Below are 17,551 nucleotides of genomic sequence, written 5' to 3'. Positions count from 1 at the left end.
AATGTAGAATAGAATAATGTCCAAGAGCGTCTGCCCGTGAAGCAGACGCTCTTGGACGCTTTTGAGATCGTGATACAGACGAGATACAGCCGTGCTTTACACGCGGTAAGAAATTCACACGCGGCTGGCCGCGCGAAAATGTTTTGCGCTGCTCAAAACTTTAGACCACGGGTAACCGCGGGCGGCACAGCGATGCAGCCGCGGTGACCAGCAATAAGGACGCGGAACAGTCGCTGGCCAATTTTGCACATTTTCCACCGCGGGCAACCACGGGCAAAAAAAAAAAATCGCAAAATTTTACCCGCGATACAGACGCAAAAGGCTGTGTGACAGGGCCTTTAGTCATCTCATATATCGCAATCCTCCAGTTTGTTATAACATTTCTACTGTAAAATCCGACTATAGAGCGCACCTGATTATAAGCCGCACCCACCACATTTTAAGAGGATAACCGCTTTTCTACTTACACAAGCCGCACCTGTATATAAGCCGCATATGCTCACATTTAAACATGTAACACAATCACAAAATTAACCCTAACCCTACCTTGAGTCCCGCGATTTTAACTGAACACAAAGCACACAGTTTAAAAACCACAGCCGGCAAAATGAACGGAAAATGATACTGGTAGTTAAGATTTAATGCAGACCTGCACAGTCCGGGTCCCGTTTAAAGTAATCCAAGGAAAAAAAGTGTATATTTCAGTATATTTCAAGGTAAGGGTGGGAAAAATATATATCCACCTTTGTTTGCCGTGTCCACAAACACTCACATTTACCGGTCCCCACTTCCCGTTATCCCCCGCGTCTGTTACGCCCCTTCTTTTTAATTGGTCAGTGCAAGACTTATCAGAATAAGTGTCCAAAATAAATACAAATAAATACATGACAAAAATATACAGTTGCAAATACATATAATACATGGTTACACATATTTACAAAGAAAGACGGTACACCGAGAGAGTTTTCAAAGCTTTAATAATAATATTATAACTTTCATCCCAAACCGTGCCTGTGAAGGGTAGTAAAACGCTACTAACAAGACGCTCGCTATACGGTTAAAGTGTCTGTTAAAAAAAACATACCGTACATATAGAAATCACTGTAAAACGTTCTCATCTTCCTCCCTATAACTGTCGTCATCAAAGATGCCCTCCTTTAGTATGGGAAAGAAACTTATATATAAACGTCGTCCCACGCTCCCTTATTCAAAACACGCTAGCAACACGCTCGCAAGGTAAAGTTTCCGTGCAGTAGCTCTGTTTCCTTCTTTATCGGACTGTACGATTGCGTTTAGCTTGTAAACTGTGTCATGTGCCTTGAACTCGAGCACCGCTGGCGGCTGTTAGAAAAATTATATAAATTGGCCGCATCACTGAATAAGCCGCAGGGTTGAACGTTTGGGAAAAAAGTAGCGGCTTATAGTCCGGAATTTACGGTAATATGTAACATTAAGTGCAACCATTTATTCTGCCAAACCAGGTAATTATGCTGAGTCTAAATTTATGAAATTAATCTTGTTGCCACAGGTCAAATTTTGCTGAAGGAGGCTTTTGTAATAATATCAACCTCATAATCACAGATGTTTCCATTGGTTTTTAGTTTTATTAGTTTTTTTCAAAGATTTTTACCCATTTTTCTCTGCCTCTGGTTTATTCGCACAAATATCAGGCTAGCAGCATGAAGGTCATCATGCTTACTTTTCCTATTATCGTAATCAATTAATACTTACTGTCTTAATTAGGAAAATAATTGCAGTCTTTGATTGCTCCTGATTCGTTTTTAGACCAACAGTACATTTTGCTGAAATGCTCTCATCTCTGATTACATAATGTGGCGACCCATTGAAATGGTGCTTGTTTGTGTATCTGTGCCCATATACAGCATTCTTTTTCCTAGCTTGGACTGTATATTTAGTGCTAAGACATCGTAAGAGTAAGTATGAAGACGTGGTTTCTATAGTAAAGTCATGTTACCGTAAAATTCGGACTATAGAGCGCACCTAGTACATTTTTAAAGAAAAAACATTTTGTACGTACGCTGCCCTACTTACGAACTGGATGATCGTTCATAAGTTGAATTTATTAGCAAGTTGCTTTAGTGCTATATTTTGTATGTTTAAGATTTATATAGTGCATCAAAATGTAATAAGGTGTATTTCATTGCAGGTTTTAAATGAACCTAAATAAACAACAGAACTCCGAGCTTTTAATTTATTTTATGATTCTTTTTTTCATTATATATACACATACAGGAATATGTAATTGGACATGGAAACCAATAAAAGTCAAAATATACAGTAGTTTGGCCCTCATCCACAACATCAAACAGACGTGAAGCAATGTTGCATCTCAGCAAGACGATAGGTTGACTCATCGTATATGCAAATAGCTGTTTGAACCTAGAAGTCGGTAGTTAGTTATTATACAGTTAATTATCTTTCAGATAGGTTTCAATTCATAAATATTATTTATTATTTTATACATGCACTAAAGCAAATCATGTCATTGGAATTGGAAGTAGAACCGCAAGCTTCCCCTGTTTAAGTGTAAAAATGTGAACTTGCTTAAGAATCTGGATGATGAAATGATTGTGACTACCCTCAAAGCCAGTTTTCATAAAATTTAATGTGACCTCTACTGTGCAAATATGATAAAGACAAATGTGTTCCTAATCAAATCATTTAAAATGGTTCTTGCGCCCTAATGCATTTGAGATGTAATTGCCATAAAATATCAAGCTACGTTATTGGACCAGGCCACACTAAGTGGCAAATCATCTTTTAATTGACGCAATAATTCTAAAGTTATTCTCTCAGGGGTAATTTGTCCTCCTTTGAAAACACACAGACGCGACAATAACAGCAATAAAGTGAAAAAACTTTCGCAAATGATACCTCAAGGAATAAGTTGTAAACTTAATAGGATCTCCAATGTTTTGGGTGGATTATCAATCAACATTTCCACAACTTTATCTGTTGGATTTTTATAATGTGATTTTAAAGACAGTAGTATGTCAAAGTTTTTTTCTTTTTACAGGCGACAGATCGACTAGAAATGTTAAATGTGTTCAGGAAACAGCCAATGGCGGATTCATTTGTTTACTGAATAAGCGCTTAAAAGGCTAGCATAGAAAAGGTAATTTCTGACAGTAAATTATGCTGATTAGTGCTTAGTGTCAAGGGCCAAATTATAAAATCTTCTCAAGGGACACTAATGACTCCATTCGAGTATGTGGTGCATTCAAACAACTGCTTGAATTATAAATAAGAGAGTCAGCGTGATTATTTTGGAGGAGAGATAAAGCCCCCTGACTTTTTACCTTCAGGCTTTAGTTGTATTGATCAAAACATCTGATTACAACTAATTTAAATTCAGCAGCAGCAGCAGTATCTCTTGCATCCATTTTATCTTTGCTAATGAAAAGGTGTACGGTGGAACTTTTGGTTCTAACTCATTGTATTTTTTGGGGGAGACTGAGAGATTATGACATCTTCATTTTTGAATAGGGATGGGAACGTACTAGTACAAGCATTTTTAAAGTATTGTTACTTGTGACTGTTTTGGCCATTTTACAATTCGGAACCTGAAATTATATAACAGCATATAATAGTAAATTTTCTTTAAAAAAATGCGATATTAAAGTAAAATATTCTCTTCATATCTAGTTTAATTTTTTAAATACCAGAGATTTTTATGTACTAAGTGTCAAGAACAAGAACAGGATCAGGACCCAAATGTGTTTCTCACACAAGCTTTCATTTTACGGGAAATGGGGAGTCATGCACGTTAGGCAACGGTCTGGCATGGAAAGACAGGAGGCCAGAGACCGACGAGATCGATACTAAATGTCCGATCAGATATTGGACAGATGGGGTCGATACCGGACAGGACGGGACAGAAAGGATTGATATTGAAACAGGATATCAAAATTAAACAGGGCAAAATAGACGGGAACGAAACTGGAGACCGATATTAAACAGGATGATGATCTGCCTCAAGGTTTGACGTACTGTGCGTTCCGAGATTCTCTTCTGCTTTCCTTGGTTGTAACGGGTGGTTATTTCAGTCACCGCTGCCTTTCTATCAGCCAGAACCAGTCCGCCCATTCTCCTCTGACCTCTAGCATCATAAAGGCAATTCCACCCACAGAACCGCCGCTCACTGGATACGTTTTATTTTTCAGACCATTCTCTGTAAACCCTAGAGATGGTTATGCGTGACAATCCCAGTAGATCAGCAGTTACTGAGATACTCAGACCAGCCTTTCTGGCCCCAACAACCATGTCACGTTCATAGTCACTCAAATCACCATTCTTCCCTATGCTAATGCTTGGTTTGAACTGCAGGAGATGGTCTTGACCGTGTCTACATGCCTAAATGCACTGAGTTGCCGCCATGTGATTGACTGTTTAACGAGTTAACGAGTAGTTGGTGTACCTAATAAAGTGGCCGGTGAGTGTACGTTTACTGCTCATTTTGCATCAAGCGGCAAGTGACTTCTGTGGTAAAATGAATGTTGTGGAAATCCCATTAGAATGATTAAAACAACTATTACGGCAAGTGATTGTTTAATCTTAATAAATATTTTTCTAAAATCTTAAGTTATGTTTATATTTTGACTTGCATTTTGGTTACAATGGCAAATTTTGCAGATCAGGGTTTTCAAACTCATTTTAGCTCAGGGGACACATGGTAGGAGAACCATTGTCATCGGGCCCAGACTAGTCCCTTTTTTTTTTTTTACTCAATATTTTTTTCCTTCACCAAGATTTAGTCTCTTGTAGTATTTATCAACTCTGCATTTGTAAAAAAAGCAAAAAAGAAAAGCAAAACAACAATTGATTTATTTCCACTCGTTCGCTAGAAACTCATGCAGACTGGAAAGTGACAGAAATACCCAAATTTAAATGATTTTGCCTCTTATGAAAATGTTTGAATATGGGAACTAAGTTGGTAGATTTTATACCTGAATTATACTTAAAGCTTCTTTAATTCTCAGTAAAAAAAATCCAGTCACTAGTTTTTTAATTTTCTATTTTTTTGTATTGCCTTAAACAGTGCATCTGTGACTTTTTTTTGGATAAAATGACACTTGGATGGGTTTCCTCAATATTCTATTATTAATGAATGATTCTGTATTTTTACGACCATAAGGCACACATAAAAGTCTCAGATTTTCTCCAAATTATGCGGCACGCCCTATTGTGCGGTGTGTCTTGTGTGCTATGTAAAGTGGCGGACGTAGCTGAGGACACCGTTAGACTGCATGGGTGAAGTGTGGGTGTAAAGAGGCTAGGTTCACACTGCAGACCTGAATGCTCAATTCTGATTTTTTGGTGATGCTTTTGTGAGATCGTTCACATTTCCAACTAAATGCGACTTATATGCGATCTCCCGCGACTTTTAAGAATCTCCTGTTTGAACGGCACAAGTGCCCCGCATGCGAGTAAGAGGACACGTGACGTCACATGTAATAGTTTGCGAAAGTACTCACGGATGCTAATGCTGTAAAGTAACTAAAAAGTTAATGTGCTACCGGAGGTTGAACAGAGTTGTCCTCCAAAGATTAAATCCAACATCTCACTTTCCCTCCATTGAATACTTTAATTTCGTGTTTTTGTCCACCGTTGGTGTGTGGATTTCTATGCTGAGCATAAGAATATGAAAACCGAGCAGCTGCATGGGAATTTAAGAATAATGAATCAGTGGTTCACGAGTGAAGGAAACTGAAAAACAAACCCTGACAAGTTTTTATCCGTGTGTTTTACTTTTTACTCAATACTGAAATAAACCGCAATCAAACTCAGTTTTGATCCTGCGTTTTTTTTTTTTTCAAATACACACACTTGTTTGCTATGTTGTTGTAAGGCGGCCGCAGCAGAAGGCACCTATATCTATGTGTATGTGTTTAATACAGAAATAAAACCGGCTTTAGAGACTGCGCCTTTCAACATGGTGTGCCCTATGTTCGTGAAAATACAGTATTCAGCCAATACACCTTTTGGAGTGGCACAAAATTTTCTCTCAAACTTCCGTAAGCATTGTCTCGCAGGGCAAACAAAATGATGTGGTCAGCATACATAAAGCCTTAGTTCATAAATTCTTGGTATAAATCTAAAAATTATTGGTGTCATATATATATATATATATATATACAAACATTCATTCATTCATTCATTATCTGCACCGCTAATCCTCAGTAGGGTCGCGGGGGTGCTGGAGCCCATCCCAGCTATCTTCGGGCAGTGGGCAGGGGACACCCTGAACTGGTTGCCAGCCAGTTGCAGGGCAGACAGAGATAGACAACTCACTCGTTCATTCACACCTAGGGACAATTTGAAACAGCCAATAAACCTGACATGCATTTTTTTGGAATGTGGGAGGATACCGAAGTGCCCGGAGGAAACCCACTCAAGCACGAGGAGAACATGCAAACTCCACACAGGAAGGTTCGATCTCATGACCTCAGAACTGTGCTGCACATGGTGTGGGGAAGGGGAACGGCGCGTTTGACTTTTGGGGAAACCTTTTTCTTTTTACCTACCCAGAAACTGATTTGTTTACATTTTGCCTCTACATTGCGCAGAAAGGGTTGAATCACGTTCTCTCCTGAAGCAAGATACGAGACTATTTCTGCGTGACAGAAAATAAATGAGAAGCACTGGATTAAGGTGAGGTAACAATTTCAATTGAGAGGCAAATGCACCCATGGGAGGATTTGACACTTGTGAAAGGCATCTCTTCTACAACCGTTCTTATTGGTTGCTCCTCATAGACATTTTTGATCTAATGGGGCATTGATTTAAATGAGCTTGAAGTTGTTGCATTTTATAGATGAAATCACTTCTGCAGGAGCAGTGAGTCACTGCACAAACACAACAGCAGCCTCTTGATTAATACAGAATTGTGGCCAAAAGGAGCCCCAGTGGTCCCATTGGTTTTTCTGAGGCAGAGGCCTGCTTCGTATCTTAAAGTCCTATCCAATTGCACACTGGTCTTCCTGCTGCCATCTCATTTACTCATCTAGTTCGCCGCGTGAAGCAACACAGTTCGGGTGACAACAGGATCACTGCTTTCTTCCTGTTGTTGCATGGCAAGAAGACTATGTGCCATACTACTAACTAAATGAAGGCCAATGTAAACCTAAATGTGCCCAACATTCAAGCCATTGCCAAATAACAATTAAAACAAAATTAATATGAGTTTTCACGACCATAAGGCGCACATTTACGTATTCAATCATCTTCAAAATATGTGGCGCGCCCTGTTGTATTCTGTTTGCTGTGGATGTAAAGTAGAGTACACTATTGCTAGGTTCTTGCTGCAGAGATTAATGCTCAATTTCATTCTTTTTTGATAAAGTCCAATTTCTTGTGAGGTCTGGACCTTGGCTTGGGCATTCAAGCACATTTATATTGTTAGTTTTAAGCTATTCCATTGTAGATTTTGCCTGACGTTTAGGGTCATTCTACTGTCCTGCCCTATTCCTAGGTCTCTTTCAGACACCCAACAGATCTTGTGCCAGAATCGCATTGTATTTGGCTCGATCCATCTTTCCATAATTTCTAACAATGTGAAGAAAAGAAACCCCAGAGAATGATGCTGCCATCAGCATGTTTGACAATGGGGATGGTGTTTTCAGGGAGATGTGCAGTGTTACTCTTGCACCAAACGTAATACTTTGCATTCAGCCCAAAAAGTTCAATCTTTGTCTCTTCTGACTAGAGCGCCTTATTGTGTTTTTTTGTTTTGTTTTTTGAATTCTTTTTTTTTGTCGACTTTGTCTTCAATTTGATTTCAAAAGGGACGAAACAAAGTCTGAAAAAGTCTTGAATTTAACTTGCCTTAAGCTATAGGAACCCTGTCTTCCACAACTTTATCCCGGACCTGCCTAGTATTCTCTAATCTTCGTAATGTCTTTTCTCCAGTGTCTACTTTCATAGAACAAATAGCCCATCACAGAGCAGGTTCATTTAAACTGTGACTTAATGAAAAACAGGCACACTTTCTTTGTAATTGTTAGTCATCTAAGTTGACATTGGATCATTAAGAAGTCACCAGGGAACGTCTTGAGGTAGTTGGCTGAGCTGAGAGAACAAGGGGCCAATACTTTTTCAACACCTATTTTTCTTTTTTTTTTCTCGTTGTACATATAAAACGTTGAAATCATTTGGTTCCACTTCACGTTCCTGTCTCACATTTGGTTGATTCTTAGAAAGTACTTTCAGTTTCTTACCTTTACGTTTGAAACATGAAACATTGCAATATGACAAAAAGTAACCAATGTCGCCTTCTCCGATAATCACTCAATCTCAAACATGTGATCAAAACGACTTGAAGCGTCTCTTAAAATGGCTTCTGGTGTCCAGGGGACATTGCAGTTTGACAATGTCACTGAGCCTTATCTATGTGGGGCTTCACGTCCAATGTGAAAAGAAAAGTGAAGCAAATTAACTCGGAGCTTGCTGTCATTTCGGGTGGTCGGACATTGGAACTCCAAATGTTAGACATCGGTGTGGACCGGCTGCTCAAAGGTAGGCTATGAACAGCATGGGAGCGATGGATGATCAATTGAGAACAAAATTTCACTAAGATTGAAAGGCAGCGCTAAGCGAGTCACCCCACAGTTTGGGTGTGGATCGTAGATTACTGGACTTCCATGTCTACTTATACATTTATTCGAGCTTTAGCCAAAGCCAGCTCCATTACCAAGTCAAGCGACTTTCACAGTTAAGAAAGTGAACCTGGGATGCTTTTTGAGGAGTGTACAATTAGCGCAGTAATTCAATTCAGAAACTGAAGATGAGGACCATGATATTTCAATTGACAATTACAGGTAAAAATGTTATGATCAAACCCTATATTTGCGGTTGTTTATGTGCCCACGTCTATTGATTAAAAAATGTTACTACTTTGTCATCAATACCTAATAATGCACAGCCAAACTGTATTTTTAACTGCTTGTATGTGCGTGTAGGGTTAACGGATGATAAGGTTATAGAGTGAAGCGCTAAAGGTGAACTATTAGTGCTTGGATTTTATATAAAGCCCCCAGGCCTTATCATCTGGTGCATCTTATTATGTGTGTGACGAATACAACGGCACACATAATTGAAACAGCTGCTTTTGTGCCCTGCACCTCGTGCTAGTGAAATTATGGTGTATTTCTCCACTAAAACTGATGCTGACAGGAAAACTTGCAGAACAGCTTCACTTAAGAGGATATTGATTGTTTGTTTGGCTGCTTCTGTATCATCTTGACACAGAAAATGGGGTACTTGGTGTACCGTTCACTCAAACGGAATAGATTTGCCTTGTTCTCATTTGTCAAGAAGACAATGGGATTCTCTTCAAGCTTCCATTCATCTCAACTAACAACACAGAAGAGATGAGGGTGCGGTTGTTCAATAGATGGTGTGAATTGGGCATCCTCTACAATACAACTGCTGTTTGTGATTCATGTCGTGTTACCGTCAGGTAGGACTTTTGCTCCTGATCAAGATGTTTTGGCCTCTGGTTCAAGTCAATTTATTTGGAACCAATACTGATTCGATACTTTTAAATTGACATTTAAAATTAAAAGAATTACAGAGGAATCCCCCCAACATTATATAAGTCCCTGTGATAATTTTTAACTTATTTTAATATTTAACCCCTGAACAAGCACCTGAGTTATGGTAAATGGTAAATGGTCTGCATTTATAAAGCGCTTTTCAAGACAATGAAGACCTCCCAAAGCGCTTTACAATGTGCTTCACACTTTCCCATTCACTCACACACACACTCACACACTAATAGGGAGTCAGCCATGCAAGGCGCCTATCTGCTTATTGGGGGCATTAGGCATTCAGTGTCTTGCCCAAGGACACTTCGACATATAACACGGAGAAGCCGGGAATCGAACCTGCGACCTCTTGTTCTTAGATTAAATTTGTGCTGTTTTTTTCACCACACATTTAAAGTGGTGTAACATTGTAAAATAGTTCAATATGGTAAGATGTTGCCTACAGTTTTTTTTATTCTTGCATTGTGTTGATTTTGATTCCTGTACATGAGCAGAACAGTATGTATCTGTGCACGATTAACCGAAATCTAATCAATATTGCGATGTCGTGTAGTGTGATTGTGTCATCTCAAGACACTGCAGTTTGAGCCTTGTGAGAGCAGACAGCAACCCTAACAAACTTTCCCAGAAGAGGGAGCTGTTTTCATAATAAAGCATGTCAATATGATTAAACCTCGTTTTCTCTTAGGACTGTTTTTCTAGTTTTTCATGCAGCTTACATGTAAATGCAAATAAAAGCAACATTTAATTTTTCTACTGTTGGAACATTTAAAGATAATTAAATAAGTCTGCAACTACAGATTAACATTGTAAATCTGACGATTATTTTTTTCGATGAATCGATTTATTGAATAAAAAAACACATTAATAATTTCCTTTTCTTTATTCAAATATTGACATTTTGCGGACAAATAAGAGAATAGTGCACAATACAGAATGTTCTACGATATTAAACAATAAAACAAATCAGTGTTTGTAAAATAATAAACAATAAACATAGGAATGTATGCTATACACCTACAAATGGACTTTTTTATAGAGTGCGAAAAAAGGCATTTTTGTTGTTAAGGGATATGATCTTTTGGAACTAGAAATAAATGCAAATGTGATAACCCAGTAACATGATTTTCAAGATTAACAAGCAAAAAGTAACAACTATCACCTTTGCTCACTTACTCACTCTTACTTCTTGGGAACTTCGCATTGCAATGCAAAATTGTGAGCAAGTCAATGATGATCATGTTGGGGATACTCTCAGTGATGACAGCTGCTCGCTGTGGCGTGCATCATGTCTCTTTTTCATAATGAAGCATGTCATAGTTTCTGTTTTCTATTAAGATAAGACCATATCGTATGTGTATTATTATGGCACAATTTACACGGATACAATAATTACTCAGACTTTGCCAAAAAAGTAAAACTGTTTAATCTTAAACTTATTAACACCATTGTGTGGCATTTGAGTCTTTTTATAAAGCAGCATTAAATATTTTTTAGGCCAACTCCCATTGGGCACATGTTTATGATAGTATTGTATTGTTCAGCTGATTTTTTTGTCCCGTGTGTTCGGTGGAAATAATTGTTTTTTTGCTTTTGTTGATTAGTGGTTGGTACTGTTTTTTTGTGATGTGCCCAAAACTTTATTCTTTCATTTTACTGAAATAAAAAATATCTCACTCACCCACTCACACGATCACTAAGCAAACGCTAGCACATCAAGCGAGTGACCAGAGACTAGCTTCTCCTCACGCAATCACTCAGACATTGCCAGCAAGTTAAAACTTGATGCTTAATCTTACCACCATTGTGTGAAAGTTGAGTATTTTTATATACAGCACAATTAAACAATGCTTAAGATGAATTAACTAAAATTTTAAAAAAATCTCACACACACATATACACACGCTAATCAGATAAAAAGCAAACGCTAACATCAGCTAGCCACCAGAGACAAAGGTTACGTTTCCACACTTAAAAACGCAAATAACAAACATATACAAACAAATAATGTAGTGGCTTACCCATCTTCTGAGCTCCCTTCATCCTTGTCAGTGAATGCATCTTTTGGTTTTAATTGCTGCCTCACCATCGTTGTGCTCCCATGCCATATCACTTTTGCAAAGCTTGTAAGTGACGCACATTTTTTTATTTTGTGCAGTGTGGAGCGCTCCCACTCTTTTGCGGACTTCGGTCGAACTGTTTTCTCCGTCTCCGTCATGTTTCACGAGTTGAATTGACCCTAGCCTTTGAAAGTAGCGCCTTAGTCCACACTCCACCTCGCTGACACCCGCTGCGTGTGACTTCATTGGCTCCGCAACATGCTGAGTGACGCATAGATCGCTCGACACAATGAATCGATAAACTACCTCGTTGCCAACGCTTTTAATCATCGATTTCAATCAATTTTATTGATTTTTTGTTGCGGTCCTAAAATTGATTATCACCGAAGAGGATTTTTCTGGGTTTTTAATAACACAGCGGCATGTCATTTTGACCCAAGGACAACAGGGTTAAGTACTCATAGAATAAAACTAGCACTGAATATCCACGTTTACTTTCAAAATCAAAAATCACATCAAAATTGCAATATTGTTTTGAAAAATCGCAATTAAGTTTTTTTCCAAAATTAAGCAGCCTTAGTATCTGCCCTTGGGTTTTTATTTTTTGTAAGACTTTGCAAACTGCATAATCTAGCTTTCCCTTTTACAGGTATACTGATACCTGTACATATAAACTGTTCAAGACATGAGAAACTTGAGTTGCAAGATATTTTTCAAACAATAATTTTGCCCGACATAAGAGAGAAAAGTTCCGAAATTTTCTATACGCTACTACTAAAGCTGCTCACGGCCAGCATCAGCTCGTCACACTAAAACCAAGAGAGTACAGTTCTTGAGATACCAATCACGTTTTCTAGATTATCTAGTAGTATGTGGTTGACTGTTAAAGGCAGCGCTGAGATTCAGTAGTAGTAATACTGTTGAGTTAGCGAAAATCATTGCCAATAGTGTACCATTGGTTAATTTAAATTGGGCTGTCTCAGTTATTATCTCACAACCCTGACTGCACAAATTCAAAAGGAAGATTTTCAGACATAAAGTCTTTCTGCTGATGTGCAACAACTTTTTGAAATAATTCTGGCCTATAATTTCATAGGGTTTCCGGGTCAATGTTAGGTTGCTGCAGTGTGGATTTAATGATTGCGGACTTGAAAGTTACCGGAATAATACAGTACCCAAGGAGAGCGACATGATATTTAAAACACAAGATCCTAAGATTTTTCACAAGTGAGCCAGGAAGCGGGCCAAGCATGCAGTCGTCCATTTCCCCATACTGTCAAATTTACGAGGCACAACAAAGTTGCACGATGCTGATTCCAAATCACTTCTCGGATGAACTAAATCTTATTGAAAAACAAAAATTCATAAGCTGAATGAGGTTTGACATTTGAGGTATTTTGCTGTCATGTGAGAGCTGCAATCGTAACAAATACATGTTTAAGGTCATTTTTATGTACAGCAATAACACTACAGAAATTAGTAAGTGCTGTCACACCAGAGTGCAATTTGTGTTAAAATTCCTGGAACATTGTTTGGATGACCTGGTTTCTTTGATAAACCTGGCCGTATGCCTTTTTGCCGGAAAATTATGCTGTAGAAGCGCGACAAAATCAGGGACATTTACCAAAGTAATATTCAAATAATTTGGAAGAGAATCAATAGGACTGATATTCAAGGAGAATGTTGCAGATGTTGTAGCTGGGCAAATATTGAATCTGCTAAAACTGTGCCTTTCCTAAACACAATAACATTTAAACAGCACATCAAATTTAACAAAACAATGAAAACAGATAGTGTTCGTATACAGTAACAACGAAGCATTTCAGGCTTCCACACCTTTGAGTCAGAACCAGGTCTGAAGTGTTTCAGTCTAAATGAGCTCATCAATTATTTGATTAAACCAAATGTATCAATCAGCAACTTATATGTGGCGGTAAGCAAATTGCATGGGGAATTTTTGTGGTGATTAACAGGGTTCCCGCAGATCCTTAAAAAGTCTTAAAAGGCATTGAATTCATATTCTATAAATAATGCCTTAATTGGCATTAAAATGTATTTTATCCAATTTTTGAAAGTCTTAAAAATGTGAACACATTTTGTAATATTTATTAATTGTGTATTTTAATAATTCACCGATTTACCTTTGTGGCAACATGGTATGACCACAATAACAGAACCATCAAAACGGTTATGTGGTGCAAGCAGAATATGGTCCGATAGGGATATAAACACCTACTACATACATCGGCAGTCATAGAGGACCGCACGACAAGAGCTCCAAATGTTTAAACGCAATTCAGTTACAGGGAGTAAATTTCATCGTACCTTCTGAAATGAGAGCAACACAACCGTAAACTCAGAATTTAGAAGGAGATGGTTCAATTAACTGTAAAAACTAATTTGGTTTCAACCAGGTCTTACAAAGACTCATCAGGTTAATATTCTGATGACTAATAAGATCATTAACAAGTAAAGCTTTGTAAGTAAGTGATCTAATAATTAAATAGAGTCAAACTATCATCAACTAAAGTGTTTTTTTATTGTAAGTACATTCTATACTCAAGTTATCTGTTGGAGACAAATCATTTGCTTTTCATTGCTGTGAACTGGTGTGACGGCTGTTTTATTGATCTTCACCCATGACTGACAATGGTGTTTACGTACTAAAAATGTAATTTCTTTTGGGGGTCATTCTAGAGAGAGGAAGAGTCAAATTATAGACAAATTTATTCTCACTGCTGTTATATCTAGGTTGTTGACTATGTGGATATCACCTTCCTATTGTTATGAACACATGCACAAAACAGGGACTTAGAGGTGTGCATCACTTAGCATAATGCGGAATATAGATGCGTAGAGGGGGATAAGAGGCTGATCCACGTGCACACAAGACCAGATGCACTGGGATATGGAAGGACTCCAGGCTTGAATTGAGTCATACATCTGGGTACTAGTACATCGTGTTTGTGTATGTTTTCTGAAAATCTCTCAAATGTGCAATTTCAGAGTTGGACAGAGAAACCAAATCTTTCTGGTCGGTCATATGTCATCTGTCAGAAAAAGTTACGAATTGAATTGATGGCTTCGTCTACCATTGACTCTGAGCTGAAAACATCCAAATTGGAAGGAAATAATAACATTAATTTCGCATAAAATCTCTCTCTCTCTCTCTCTCTCTCTCTCTCTCTCTCTTATATACTGGACTGTCTCAGAAAATTAGAATATTGTGATAAAGTTCTTTATTTTCTGTAATGCAATTAAAAAAACAAAAATGTCATACATTCTGGATTCATTACACATCAACTGAACTATTTCAAGCCTTTTATTATTTTAATATTGCTGAATTTGGCTTACAGCTTAAGAAAACTCAAAAATCCTATCTCAAAATATTAGAATATCATGAAAAAGTATACAAGTAGGCTATTTAACTAATCACCTGAATCATCTAATTAACTCGAAACACCTTGCGAGGGTTTCCTGAGCCTTAAAAACACTCAGCTTGGTTCAGTAAACTAAATCACAAGTATGGGGAAGACTGCTGATCTGACTGCTGTCCAGAGGACCATCATTGATACCCTCCATCAGGAGGGTAAGACACAAAAAGAAATTTCTCAAAGAGCAGGCTGTTCACAGAGTGCAGTTTCAAAGCATATCCACAAAAAGTCTGTTGGAAGGGAAAAATCTGGCCGGAAACGCTGCACAACCAAGAGAGATGACCGCAGCCTTAACAAAATTGTGAAGAAGAGCCGCTTCCAGAATTTGGGGGAGCTTCAAAGACAGTGGGCTGAAGCTGGAGTCCAGGTATCAAAAGCCACAGTTCACAGACGTGTCCGGGAAATGGGCTACAATAGCCGTATTCCCATGGTCAAGCCACTTCTGAACTCAAGACAACGGAAGAAGCGTCTGACTTGGGCTATGGAGAAGAAGCACTGGACAGTTGCAGAGTGGTCCAAAGTCCTCTTTTCAGACGAAAGCAAGTTTTGCATTTCATTTGGAAGTCAAGGCGCCAGAGTCTGGAGAAAGGCTGGAGAGGAGCAAAATCCAAGTTGCTTGAAATCCAGTGTGAAGTTCCCACAGTCAGCAATGGTTTGGGGAGCCATGTCAGCCGCTGGTGTTGGTCCACTGTGTTTCATCAAGTCCAGAGTAAATGCAACGGTGTACCAAGAGATTTTAGAGCACTACATGCTTCCATCTGCTGAAAAGCTCTATGGAGATGAGTATTTCATTTTCCAGCATGATCTGGCACCTGCCCACAGTGCCAAAACCACCAGTAACTGGTGCACTGACCATGGCATCACTGTCCTTGATTGGCCTGCTAATTCCCCTGACCTGAACCCCATCGAGAATTTGTGGGGTATAGTTAAGAAGAAGATGAAAGACACCAGACCTACAAATGCAAATGAGCTGAAGGCCGCTATCGAAGCATCCTGGGCATCAATAACACCTCAGCAATGCCACAGGCTGATTGCCTCCATGCCACGCCGGATTGATGCAGTTATCCGTGCAAAAGGATTCCCAACCAAGTACTGAGTGCATCAATGGACATTTTCAAATGTTTGATTTAGTTTTGCTGTTATAAAATTATTTTTTTACTTAGTCTGAGGAAGTATTCTAATATTTTGAGATAGGATTTTTTGAGTTTTTTTCAGCTGTAAGCCAAAATCAGCAATATTCAAATAATAAAAGGCTTGAAATAGTTCAGTTGATGTGTAATGAATCCAGAATGTATGACATTTTTGTTTTTTTAATTGCATTACAGAAAATAAAGAACTTTATCACAATATTCTAATTTTCTGAGACAGTCCAGTATATATATGGAAATATATGTAGATAAATGTATATGTATATGTATGTATATATATATATATATCATCTCGTCTCATTAGCTGCACCGCTTATCCTCAGTAGGGTCGCGGGGTTGCTTGAGCCCATCCCAGCAATCATCGGGCAGTGGGCAGGGGACACCCTGAACTGGTTGCCAGCCAATCGCAGGGCACACAGGGACAGACAACTCGCTCGCTCAGTCACACTTAGGGACAATTTGGACCAGCCAATCCACCTGAAATGCATGTCTTTGAATGTGGGAGGAAACCGGAGTGCCCGGAGGAAACCCACGCAAGCACGGGGAGAACATACAAACTCCGCACAGGAAGTCCGGTAGCTGGATTTGAACCCACACAGGAGGTTCCCAAGACCTTAGAACTGTGCCGCACACGTGCGAACCACTGCCCCGCCGTGCTGCCCTATTTATATATATATTATTCATATATATATATATATCTCATCTCATCTCATTAGCTGCACCGCTTATCCTCAGTAGGGTCGCGGAGGTGCTGGAGCCCATCCCAGCAATCATCGGGCAGTGGGCAGGGGACACCCTCAACTGGTTGCCAGCCAATCGCAGGCCACATGCTTTTCTACCACAGACCTTTTCAAAATCTAAATATTATCAGGGGCTTCATTCACACTCAGGCATGTAGAGGCATGTCGGGGAAATACCCAAACTGCCGCTCTAACGTTGTTGTTGTTGTTCCAGTGGCTCTGCCCCAATTGCTTATCCAATCAGAAGGCACAGGGTGGGTAGAAGGAGGGAGAAAGAGGGGAGGGAAGAAGTAAGAGCGAAGGAGCGTAAGCCTCGGCTGTATTGAAGGCTTAAATATCGGCCAATATCCATTAAATTTCCAAATATCAGTGCAGATTATCAGCCCATCCAATAATCGATCAAACTAGTATATTTCAACAATTTTTTGAGATAATGCATTTTGAAGAAAGCCTATCTCGTCCTTGGCTTCCTGAGCTGTAACACCCTGAGAGGAACACTCCCATGCTTGCAAGCCAGTCACCATATTGGTTTACGTGTTCATTATTTGAAGAGGTTACGAGTGTTTAAGCCAAGTTTTGGTTGTTTTTGCGAAGAATGCCTAG

General features: G+C 38.9%; 1 protein-coding gene across 1 annotated transcript in view; it reads left to right on the top strand.

Moving 5' to 3' along the window:
- LOC148355387 (3',5'-cyclic-AMP phosphodiesterase 4C-like) overlaps positions 1-17,551 on the top strand; it is a 135,270-nt gene that overhangs the window by 9,167 nt on the left and 108,552 nt on the right. The window lies entirely within an intron of this gene.

The sequence above is a fragment of the Urocampus carinirostris genome, chromosome 12 (genome assembly GCF_059441175.1).
Source record: "Urocampus carinirostris isolate Australia breed hairy pipefish chromosome 12, RoL_Ucar_1.0, whole genome shotgun sequence".
NCBI lineage: Eukaryota > Metazoa > Chordata > Actinopteri > Syngnathiformes > Syngnathidae > Urocampus > Urocampus carinirostris.
The sequence above is the reverse complement of the archived record's forward strand: the minus strand, read 5'-3'. Positions and strand labels throughout refer to the sequence as shown.